This window comes from Procambarus clarkii, chromosome 70 (genome assembly GCF_040958095.1).
Source record: "Procambarus clarkii isolate CNS0578487 chromosome 70, FALCON_Pclarkii_2.0, whole genome shotgun sequence".
Taxonomy (NCBI): Eukaryota; Metazoa; Arthropoda; class Malacostraca; order Decapoda; family Cambaridae; genus Procambarus; species Procambarus clarkii.
In genome coordinates, this window is record NC_091219.1 from 2,847,487 (window position 1) to 2,860,501 (window position 13,015).

The window sequence follows — 13,015 nt, forward strand, 5'->3', positions numbered from 1 at the left end:
AAAAAGTAAGATTAATAATTCTAACACGAATTTTTTCAATCTTTCGTACATTACGCTTCACTGTTGGAGGTAAATCAAAAATCAATTTTCCAAAATTCAAAAATAAAAATGAATTTTGGAAAATTGATTTTTGATTTACCTCCAACAGTGAAGCGTAATGTACGAAAGATTGAGAAAATTCGTGTTAGAATTATTAATCTTACTTTTTCGGTCATATTTAATAATATATGTCTACAGGAAAGACTGCTACCAAAATATAATAATATTAAAGTGCACGACCCAGCAGCAAGGAATCAGACTAGAAATAAAAATGAATTTTGGAGAATTGATTTTTGAATTACCTCCAACAGTGAAAAGAAATGTACGAAAGATTGAGAAAATTCGTTTTAGAATTATTAATCTTACTTTTTCGGTCATATTTAATAATATATGTCTACAGGAAAGACTGCTACCAAAATATACTAATATTAAAGCGCACGACCCAGCAGCAAGGAATCAGACTAGAAATAAAAATGAATTTTGGAGAATTGATTTCTGAATTACCTCCAACAGTGAAAAGAAATGTACGAAAGATTGAGAAAATTCGTGTTAGAATTATTAATCTTAATTTTCGGTCATATTTAATAATATATGTCTACAGGAAAGACTGCTACCAAAATATACTAATATTAAAGCACACGACCTAGCAGCAAGGAATCAGACTAGAAATAAAAAGGAATTTTGGAGAATTGATTTTTGAATTACCTCCAACAGTGAAAACAAATGTACGAAAGATTGAGAAAATTCGTGTTAGAATTATTAATCTTACTTTTTCGGTCATATTTAATAATATATGTCTACAGGAAAGACTGCTACCAAAATATACTAATATTAAAGCGCACGACCCAGCAGCAAGGAATCAGACAAGAAATAAAAATGAATTTTGGAGAATTGATTTTTTAATTACGTCCAACAGTTAAAAGAAATGTACGAAAGATTGAGAAAATTCGTGTTAGAATTATTAATCTTATTTTTTCGGTCATATTTAATAATATATGTCTACAGGAAAGACTGCTACCAAAATATACTAATATTAAAGCGCACGACCCAGCAGCAAGGAATCAGACTAGAAATAAAAATGAATTTTGGAGAATTGATTTCTGAATTACCTCCAACAGTGAAAAGAAATGTACGAAAGATTGAGAAAATTCGTGTTAGAATTATTAATCTTACTTTTTCGGTCATATTTAATAATATATGTCTACAGGAAAGATTGCTACCAAAATATACTAATATTAAAGCGCACGACCCAGCAGCAAGGAATCAGACTAGAAATAAAAATGAATTTTGGAGAATTGATTTTTGAATTACCGCCAACAATGAAAAGAAATGTACGAGAAATTGAGAAAATTCGTGTTAGAATTATTAATCCAATTTTTTCGGTCATATTTAATAATATATGCCTACAGGAAAGACTGCTATTAAAATATACTAATATTAAAGCGCACGACCCAGCATCAAGGAATCAGACTAGAAATAAAAATGAATTTTGGAGAATTGATTTCTGAATTATCTCCAACACTGAAAAGAAATGTACGAAAGATTGAGAAAATTCGTGTTAGAATTATTAATCTTACTTTTTCGGTCATATTTAATAATATATGTCTACAGGAAAGACTGCTACCAAAATATACTAATATTAAAGCGCACGACCCAGAAGCAAGGAATTAGACTAGAAATAAAAAGGAATTTTGGAGAATTGATTTTTGAATTACCTCCAACAGTGAAAACAAATGTACGAAAGATTGAGAAAATTCGTGTTAGAATTATTAATCTTACTTTTTCGGTCATATTTAATAATATATGTCTACAGGAAAGACTGCTACCAAAATATACTAATATTAAAGCGCACGACCCAGCAGCAAGGAATCAGACAAGAAATAAAAATGAATTTTGGAGAATTGATTTTTTAATTACGTCCAACAGTTAAAAGAAATGTACGAAAGATTGAGAAAATTCGTGTTAGAATTATTAATCTTATTTTTTCGGTCATATTTAATAATATATGTCTACAGGAAAGACTGCTACCAAAATATACTAATATTAAAGCGCACGACCCAGCAGCAAGGAATCAGACTAGAAATAAAAATGAATTTTGGAGAATTGATTTCTGAATTACCTCCAACAGTGAAAAGAAATGTACGAAAGATTGAGAAAATTCGTGTTAGAATTATTAATCTTACTTTTTCGGTCATATTTAATAATATATGTCTACAGGAAAGACTGCTACCAAAATATACTAATATTAAAGCGCACGACCCAGAAGCAAGGAATCAGACTAGAAATAAAAAGGAATTTTGATGAATTGATTTTTGAATTACCTCCAACAGCGAAAAGAAATGTACGAAAGATTGAGAAAATTCGTGTTAGAATTATTAATCTTACTTTTTCGGTCATATTTAATAATATATGTCTACAGGAAAGACTGCTACCAAAATATACTAATATTAAAGCGCACGACCCAGCAGCAAGGAATCAGACAAGAAATAAAAATGAATTTTGGAGAATTGATTTTTTAATTACGTCCAACAGTTAAAAGAAATGTACGAAAGATTGAGAAAATTCGTGTTAGAATTATTAATCTTATTTTTTCGGTCATATTTAATAATATATGTCTACAGGAAAGACTGCTACCAAAATATACTAATATTAAAGCGCACGACCCAGCAGCAAGGAATCAGACTAGAAATAAAAATGAATTTTGGAGAATTGATTTCTGAATTACCTCCAACAGTGAAAAGAAATGTACGAAAGATTGAGAAAATTCGTGTTAGAATTATTAATCTTACTTTTTCGGTCATATTTAATAATATATGTCTACAGGAAAGATTGCTACCAAAATATACTAATATTAAAGCGCACGACCCAGCAGCAAGGAATCAGACTAGAAATAAAAATGAATTTTGGAGAATTGATTTTTGAATTACCGCCAACAATGAAAAGAAATGTACGAGAAATTGAGAAAATTCGTGTTAGAATTATTAATCCAATTTTTTCGGTCATATTTAATAATATATGCCTACAGGAAAGACTGCTATTAAAATATACTAATATTAAAGCGCACGACCCAGCAGCAAGGAATCAGACTAGAAATAAAAATGAATTTTGGAGAATTGATTTCTGAATTATCTCCAACACTGAAAAGAAATGTACGAAAGATTGAGAAAATTCGTGTTAGAATTATTAATCTTACTTTTTCGGTCATATTTAATAATATATGTCTACAGGAAAGACTGCTACCAAAATATACTAATATTAAAGCGCACGACCCAGAAGCAAGGAATTAGACTAGAAATAAAAAGGAATTTTGGAGAATTGATTTTTGAATTACCTCCAACAGTGAAAACAAATGTACGAAAGATTGAGAAAATTCGTGTTAGAATTATTAATCTTACTTTTTCGGTCATATTTAATAATATATGTCTACAGGAAAGACTGCTACCAAAATATACTAATATTAAAGCGCACGACCCAGCAGCAAGGAATCAGACAAGAAATAAAAATGAATTTTGGAGAATTGATTTTTTAATTACGTCCAACAGTTAAAAGAAATGTACGAAAGATTGAGAAAATTCGTGTTAGAATTATTAATCTTATTTTTTCAGTCATATTTAATAATATATGTCTACAGGAAAGACTGCTACCAAAATATACTAATATTAAAGCGCACGACCCAGCAGCAAGGAATCAGACTAGAAATAAAAATGAATTTTGGAGAATTGATTTTTGAATTACCTCCAACAATGAAAAGAAATGTACGAAAAATTGAGAAAATTCGTGTTAGAATTATTAATCCAATTTTTTCGGTCATATTTAATAATATATGCCTACAGGAAAGACTGCTATTAAAATATACTAATATTAAAGCGCACGACCCAGCAGCAAGGAATCAGACTAGAAATAAAAATTAATTTTGGAGAATTGATTTCTGAATTACCTCCAACAGTGAAAAGAAATAATAAATCAATAGAGTCAGGCAGAGTGCCAGAGTTTTGGAAAGTTGCTAATGTGATACCAGTTTTTAAGAAAGGAGATAGATCACTTGCGTCTAACTATCGACCAATTAGCCTAACGTCTATTGTGGGAAAGTTACTCGAATCTATAATAGCAAATAAAATTCGTCTTCATCTTGAAAAACATAAATTAATAATTGAGTCGCAACATGGTTTTATAAATGGCCGTTCATGTTTAACAAATTTGTTATCTTTTTATTCTAGCATTGTTGAGGCAGTTGATAGTGGTAAGGATTGCGATGTTGTATACCTTGACTTTAGCAAAGCTCTTGATACAGTGCCACATGAAAGACTGATTAAAAAGATAGAGTCTCATGGTATTGGGGGTGCTATATTAAACTGGATTAGGGCATGGCTATACCAAAGGAAACAGAGAGTTAGTATAAATGGAATCAAGTCAGAGTGGGAAAATGTTGTAAGTGGAGTGCCTCAAGGCTCTGTCCTGGGACCTCTGTTGTTTATAATATATATAAATGATTTAGATTCAGGTTTGAGTAGCAACATTTGCAAATTTGCCGATGATACGAAAATCGGTAGGGAAATTAATTCGGAGGAGGACTCACTATCACTTCAAGTTGATCTAGATAGGGTTTTGAAATGGTCAAAGGATTGGCAGATGCAGTTTAATGCTGATAAATGTAAAGTTCTGAGGTTAGGTAATGATGATAGAGTTACAAGATACGAGCTAGATGGTGTTGTGATTGCGAAGTCGGATTGCGAAAGGGATCTGGGAGTTATGATTAGTAAGAATTTAAAACAAAAGGATCAATGCATAAATGTTCGTAATAAGGCAAATCGGACACTTGGATTTATTAATCGCAGCGTTAGTAACAAGACACCTGGTGTGGTTCTCAAGCTATATCTTGCTCTTGTTAGGCCCCATTTAGATTATGCAGTTCAGTTTTGGTCGCCATATTATAGAATGGATATAAATTCACTTGAACGTGTCCAGCGTAGGATGACTAAGTTAATTCCCCAAATTAGAAATCTTTCATATGAAGAAAGATTAACAAAGCTTAAGTTGCATTCACTGGAAAGGCGAAGAGTTAGGGGTGACATGATAGAGGTTTACAAGTGGATGAATGGACATAACCGGGGGGATATTAATAGGGTATTAAAAGTATCAACACAGGACAGAACACGAAACAATGGGTATAAATTGGATAAGTTTAGATTTAGGAAAGACTTGGGTAAATACTGGTTCAGTAACAGGGTTGTTGATTTGTGGAACCAATTGCCGCGTAACATTGTGGAGGTGGGGTCCCTCGATTGTTTCAAGCACGGGTTGGACAAGTATATGAGTGGGATTGGGTGGTTATAGAATAGGAGCTGCCTCGTATGGGCCAATAGGCCTTCTGCAGTTACCTTTGTTCTTATGTTCTTATGTTCTTAAATGTACGAAAGATTGAGAAAATTCGTGTTAGAATTATTAATCTTACTTTTTCGGTCATATTTAATAATATATGTCTACAGGAAAGATTGCTACCAAAATATACTAATATTAAAGCGCACGACCCAGCAGCAAGGAATCAGACTAGAAATAAAAATGAATTTTGGAGAATTGATTTTTGAATTACCTCCAACAATGAAAAGAAATGTACGAAAAATTGAGAAAATTCGTGTTAGAATTATTAATCCAATTTTTTCGGTCATATTTAATAATATATGCCTACAGGAAAGACTGCTATTAAAATATACTAATATTAAAGCGCACGACCCAGCAGCAAGGAATCAGACTAGAAATAAAAATGAATTTTGGAGAATTGATTTCTGAATTACCTCCAACACTGAAAAGAAATATACGAAAGATTGAGAAAATTCGTGTTAGAATTATTAATCTTACTTTTTCGGTCATATTTAATAATATATGTCTACAGGAAAGACTGCTACCAAAATATACTAATATTAAAACGCACGACCCAGCAGCAAGGAATCAGACTAGAAATAAAAATGAATTTTGGAGAATTGATTTTTGAATTACCTCCAACAGTGAAAAGAAATGTACGAAAGATTGAGAAAATTCGTGTTAGAATTATTAATCTTACTTTTTCGGTCATATTTAATTATATATGTCTACAGGAAATTCTGCTACCAAAATATACTAATATTAGAGCGCACGACCCAGCAGCAAGGAATCAGACTAGAAATAAAAATGAATTTTGGAGAATTGATTTTTGAATTACCGCCAACAATGAAAAGAAATGTACGAGAAATTGAGAAAATTCGTGTTAGAATTATTAATCCAATTTTTTCGGTCATATTTAATAATATATGCCTACAGGAAAGACTGCTATTAAAATATACTAATATTAAAGCGCACGACCCAGCAGCAAGGAATCAGACTAGAAATAAAAATGAATTTTGGAGAATTGATTTCTGAATTATCTCCAACACTGAAAAGAAATGTACGAAAGATTGAGAAAATTCGTGTTAGAATTATTAATCTTACTTTTTCGGTCATATTTAATAATATATGTCTACCGGAAAGACTGCTACCAAAATATACTAATATTAAAGCGCACGACCCAGAAGCAAGGAATTAGACTAGAAATAAAAAGGAATTTTGGAGAATTGATTTTTGAATTACCTCCAACAGTGAAAACAAATGTACGAAAGATTGAGAAAATTCGTGTTAGAATTATTAATCTTACTTTTTCGGTCATATTTAATAATATATGTCTACAGGAAAGACTGCTACCAAAATATACTAATATTAAAGCGCACGACCCAGCAGCAAGGAATCAGACAAGAAATAAAAATGAATTTTGGAGAATTGATTTTTTAATTACGTCCAACAGTTAAAAGAAATGTACGAAAGATTGAGAAAATTCGTGTTAGAATTATTAATCTTATTTTTTCGGTCATATTTAATAATATATGTCTACAGGAAAGACTGCTACCAAAATATACTAATATTAAAGCGCACGACCCAGCAGCAAGGAATCAGACTAGAAATAAAAATGAATTTTGGAGAATTGATTTTTGAATTACCTCCAACAATGAAAAGAAATGTACGAAAAATTGAGAAAATTCGTGTTAGAATTATTAATCCAATTTTTTCGGTCATATTTAATAATATATGCCTACAGGAAAGACTGCTATTAAAATATACTAATATTAAAGCGCACGACCCAGCAGCAAGGAATCAGACTAGAAATAAAAATTAATTTTGGAGAATTGATTTCTGAATTACCTCCAACAGTGAAAAGAAATAATAAATCAATAGAGTCAGGCAGAGTGCCAGAGTTTTGGAAAGTTGCTAATGTGATACCAGTTTTTAAGAAAGGAGATAGATCACTTGCGTCTAACTATCGACCAATTAGCCTAACGTCTATTGTGGGAAAGTTACTCGAATCTATAATAGCAAATAAAATTCGTCTTCATCTTGAAAAACATAAATTAATAATTGAGTCGCAACATGGTTTTATAAATGGCCGTTCATGTTTAACAAATTTGTTATCTTTTTATTCTAGCATTGTTGAGGCAGTTGATAGTGGTAAGGATTGCGATGTTGTATACCTTGACTTTAGCAAAGCTTTTGATACAGTGCCACATGAAAGACTGATTAAAAAGATAGAGTCTCATGGTATTGGGGGTGCTATATTAAACTGGATTAGGGCATGGCTATACCAAAGGAAACAGAGAGTTAGTATAAATGGAATCAAGTCAGAGTGGGAAAATGTTGTAAGTGGAGTGCCTCAAGGCTCTGTCCTGGGACCTCTGTTGTTTATAATATATATAAATGATTTAGATTCAGGTTTGAGTAGCAACATTTGCAAATTTGCCGATGATACGAAAATCGGTAGGGAAATTAATTCGGAGGAGGACTCACTATCACTTCAAGTTGATCTAGATAGGGTTTTGAAATGGTCAAAGGATTGGCAGATGCAGTTTAATGCTGATAAATGTAAAGTTCTGAGGTTAGGTAATGATGATAGAGTTACAAGATACGAGCTAGATGGTGTTGTGATTGCGAAGTCGGATTGCGAAAGGGATCTGGGAGTTATGATTAGTAAGAATTTAAAACAAAAGGATCAATGCATAAATGTTCGTAATAAGGCAAATCGGACACTTGGATTTATTAATCGCAGCGTTAGTAACAAGACACCTGGTGTGGTTCTCAAGCTATATCTTGCTCTTGTTAGGCCCCATTTAGATTATGCAGTTCAGTTTTGGTCGCCATATTATAGAATGGATATAAATTCACTTGAACGTGTCCAGCGTAGGATGACTAAGTTAATTCCCCAAATTAGAAATCTTTCATATGAAGAAAGATTAACAAAGCTTAAGTTGCATTCACTGGAAAGGCGAAGAGTTAGGGGTGACATGATAGAGGTTTACAAGTGGATGAATGGACATAACCGGGGGGATATTAATAGGGTATTAAAAGTATCAACACAGGACAGAACACGAAACAATGGGTATAAATTGGATAAGTTTAGATTTAGGAAAGACTTGGGTAAATACTGGTTCAGTAACAGGGTTGTTGATTTGTGGAACCAATTGCCGCTTAACATTGTGGAGATGGGGTCCCTCGATTGTTTCAAGCACGGGTTGGACAAGTATATGAGTGGGATTGGGTGGTTATAGAATAGGAGCTGCCTCGTATGGGCCAATAGGCCTTCTGCAGTTACCTTTGTTCTTATGTTCTTAAATGTACGAAAGATTGAGAAAATTCGTGTTAGAATTATTAATCTTACTTTTTCGGTCATATATAATAATATATGTCTACAGGAAAGACTGCTACCAAAATATACTAATATTAAAGCGCATGACCCAGCAGCAAGGAATCAGACTAGAAATAAAAATGAATTTTGGAGAATTGATTTTTGAATTACCTCCAACAGTGAAAAGAAATGTACGAAAGATTGAGAAAATTCGTGTTAGAATTATTAATCTTATTTTTTCGGTCATATTTAATAATATATGTCTACAGGAAAGACTGCTACCAAAATATACTAATATTAAAGCGCACGACCCAGCAGCAAGGAATCAGACTAGAAATAAAAAGGAATTTTGGAGAATTGATTTCTGAATTACCTCCAACAGTGAAAAGAAATGTACGAAAGATTGAGAAAATTCATATTAGAATTATTAATCTTACTTTTTCGGTCATATTTAATAATATATGTCTACAGGAAAGACTGCTACCAAAATATACTAATATTAAAGCGCACGACCCAGAAGCAAGGAATCAGACTAGAAATAAAAAGGAATTTTGGAGAATTGATTTTTGAATTACCTCCAACAGTGAATAGAAATGTACGAAAGATTGAGAAAATTCGTGTTAGAATTATTAATCTTACTTTTTCGGTCATATTTAATAATATATGTCTACAGGAAAGACTGCTACCAAAATATACTAATATTAAAGCGCACGACCCAGCAGCAAGGAATCAGACTAGAAATAAAAATGAATTTTGGAGAATTGATTTTTTAATTACCTCCAACAGTGAAAAGAAATGTACGAAAGATTGAGAAAATTCGTGTTAGAATTATTAATCTTACTTTTTCGGTCATATATAATAATATATGTCTACAGGAAAGACTGCTACCAAAATATACTAATATTAAAGCGCACGACCCAGCAGCAAGGAATCAGACTAGAAATAAAAATGAATTTTGGAGAATTGATTTTTGAATTACCTCCAACAGTGAAAAGAAATGTACGAAAGATTGAGAAAATTCGTGTTAGAATTATTAATCTTACTTTTTCGGTCATATTTAATAATATATATGTCTACAGGAAAGACTGCTACCAAAATATACTAATATTAAAGCGCATGACCCAGCAGCAAGGAATCAGACTAGAAATAAAAATGAATTTTGGAGAATTGATTTTTTAATTACCTCCAACAGTGAAAAGAAATGTACGAAAGATTGAGAAAATTCGTGTTAGAATTATTAATCTTACTTTTTCGGTCATATATAATAATATATGTCTACAGGAAAGACTGCTACCAAAATATACTAATATTAAAGCGCACGACCCAGCAGCAAGGAATCAGACTAGAAATAAAAATGAATTTTGGAGAATTGATTTTTGAATTACCTCCAACAGTGAAAAGAAATGTACGAAATATTGAGAAAATTCGTGTTAGAATTATTAATCTTACTTTTTCGGTCATATTTAATAATATATGTCTACAGGAAAGACTGCTACCAAAATATACTAATATTAAAGCGCATGACCCAGCAGCAAGGAATCAGACTAGAAATAAAAATGAATTTTGGAGAATTGATTTTTGAATTACCTCCAACAGTGAAAAGAAATGTACGAAAGATTGAGAAAATTCGTGTTAGAATTATTAATCTTATTTTTTCGGTCATATTTAATAATATATGTCTACAGGAAAGACTGCTACCAAAATATACTAATATATATATATATATATATATATATATATTATATATATATATATATATATATATATATATATATATATATATATATATATATATATATTTATATATATATATATATATATATATATATATATATATATATAATATATATATGTGTGTGTGTATCACGAAAATAAACACGTGATTAAGAATGTGACAATGTCAGACCACGGAGGAAAAATGAAACAGGAAATTTCCTTAAGTACTTTCGTATATTAAATACATCTTCAGAAGGTCATTTTACAGATCGAGTGATGGGTATAAATAGGCAGGAGAGAGTGGTGAAGTAAGGTGAGGTACAATACTTGGACAACGCAGAAGGCCCATTGGCCCATCAGATGCACCCAATTGGCCCATCCGATGTAGCCCAATGGCCCATCTGATACAGCAGACATACAAGCATAATACATAGGTAATTATAACATAAAGAGGTAAATATATACAATAAATTAGTGAGACAAATGTTTTTCAATGATTCTACTTAAATCGCCCTTTAGCTGATCTATTAGAAATGGATCTAAGTTATATAGACCACTGCTAATATTCAAATTACTTTCTTTGGTGATCTGTATCAAAGCGGATTCAATTATGTTTCTGTTATAGGTGTTTTTACAATTTGTTATTGAAGACGCACTCTCCCAATCAATTTGGTGAGCTTTTTCTGACAAATGCACAAACAAAGCATTAGATAATTGGCCATGTCTTACAGAGTATTTATGTTGCGATATTCTACATTTTAAATCTTTAGATGTTTGCCCGACATAGAACTTATTACATTCCTTACAAGGTATTTTATAAATGACGCAATTATCACTACGAGGGCTGTTCCTTACTAATAGCTTACCAACAGTGTTTTCGTAGCTAAACATTACATCTATATTAAAAAGTTTCAAGGCCTTGACAATATTCTCAAACCCAGAGAAATATGGTAAACATAACACATTCTTTGGGCGAGTCCTTTCACTGCATACATTATTATAATATGTACGACGAGCTTTGTTACGACAAACTTCCAAAAAATTCAGTGGGTAACAAAGCTTAAGACCAATCGAATCAATATTCTTAAATTCTTCATCTAAGAATTCTGGACTCACAACTCGAAGAGCTCTTAGATACATTGAAGAAAAAATTGACTTTTTTACATTGTATTTATGCCCTGAAAAATAATGAACATAAGATAAATTGTTCGTAGGTTTTCTGTAAACACTAAACTTTAATGAAGAGTTTTCCCTATGAATAAGCACATCTAAGAATGGCAAACATTTATCAATTTCAGTCTCCATAGTAAATTTTATGGAGGTGACTTGGTCATTAAGTTTGGCTACAAATTCGTCTGTGTTTACATCTGAAGGCCAAATACACAAGATATCATCAATATATCTAAACCAAGGAATGATTCCAGGAGTTATTTTTGAAACAAATTTCTTTTCAAAGAATTCCATGTACAGGTTTGAGAGCAATGGCGATAGAGGATTCCCCATTGCCATTCCAAAAGTCTGTAAATAATACTCATTATTAAAGGTAAATTTACATTCTTTAATGCACAACTTAACAAGACTGACAATAATATCAGCAGAAAGAGGTAAGTCATGGCTCATTAGTTCACGAGCAAGATAATCGAGAATATCATCGACCGGTACCTTTGTGAACAAGGAACAAACGTCAAAACTGATTAACTTTACATCAGGAGTGACAGGAACACTATTCAATTTGTTAACTAAATCAAGAGAATTTGTCAAATGAGAAGAGGAGATAGTTCCTAACAAAGGGGACAAGATTTTGGTAAGCCATTTGGAGAGTTTGTAAGAAATGGATCCCACAGAACTGATGATAGGTCTCATGATAGGTCTCATGTGCTACATCGGATGGGCCAATTGGGTGCATCTGATGGGCCAATGGGCCTTCTGCGTTGTCCAAGTATTGTACCTCACCTTACTTCACCACTCTCTCCTGCCTATTTATACCCATCACTCGATCTGTAAAATGACCTTCTGAAGATGTATTTAATATACGAAAGTACTTAAGGAAATTTCCTGTTTCATTTTTCCTCCGTGGTCTGACATTGTCATATATATATATATTAGTATATTTTGGTAGCAGTCTTTCCTGTAGACATATATTATTAAATATGACCGAAAAAGTAAGATTAATAATTCTAACACGAATTTTTTCAATCTTTCGTACATTACGCTTCACTGTTGGAGGTAAATCAAAAATCAATTTTCCAAAATTCAAAAATAAAAATGAATTTTGGAAAATTGATTTTTGATTTACCTCCAACAGTGAAGCGTAATGTACGAAAGATTGAGAAAATTCGTGTTAGAATTATTAATCTTACTTTTTCGGTCATATTTAATAATATATGTCTACAGGAAAGACTGCTACCAAAATATAATAATATTAAAGTGCACGACCCAGCAGCAAGGAATCAGACTAGAAATAAAAATGAATTTTGGAGAATTGATTTCTGAATTACCTCCAACAGTGAAAAGAAATGTACGAAAGATTGAGAAAATTCGTGTTAGAATTATTAATCTTAATTTTCGGTCATATTTAAT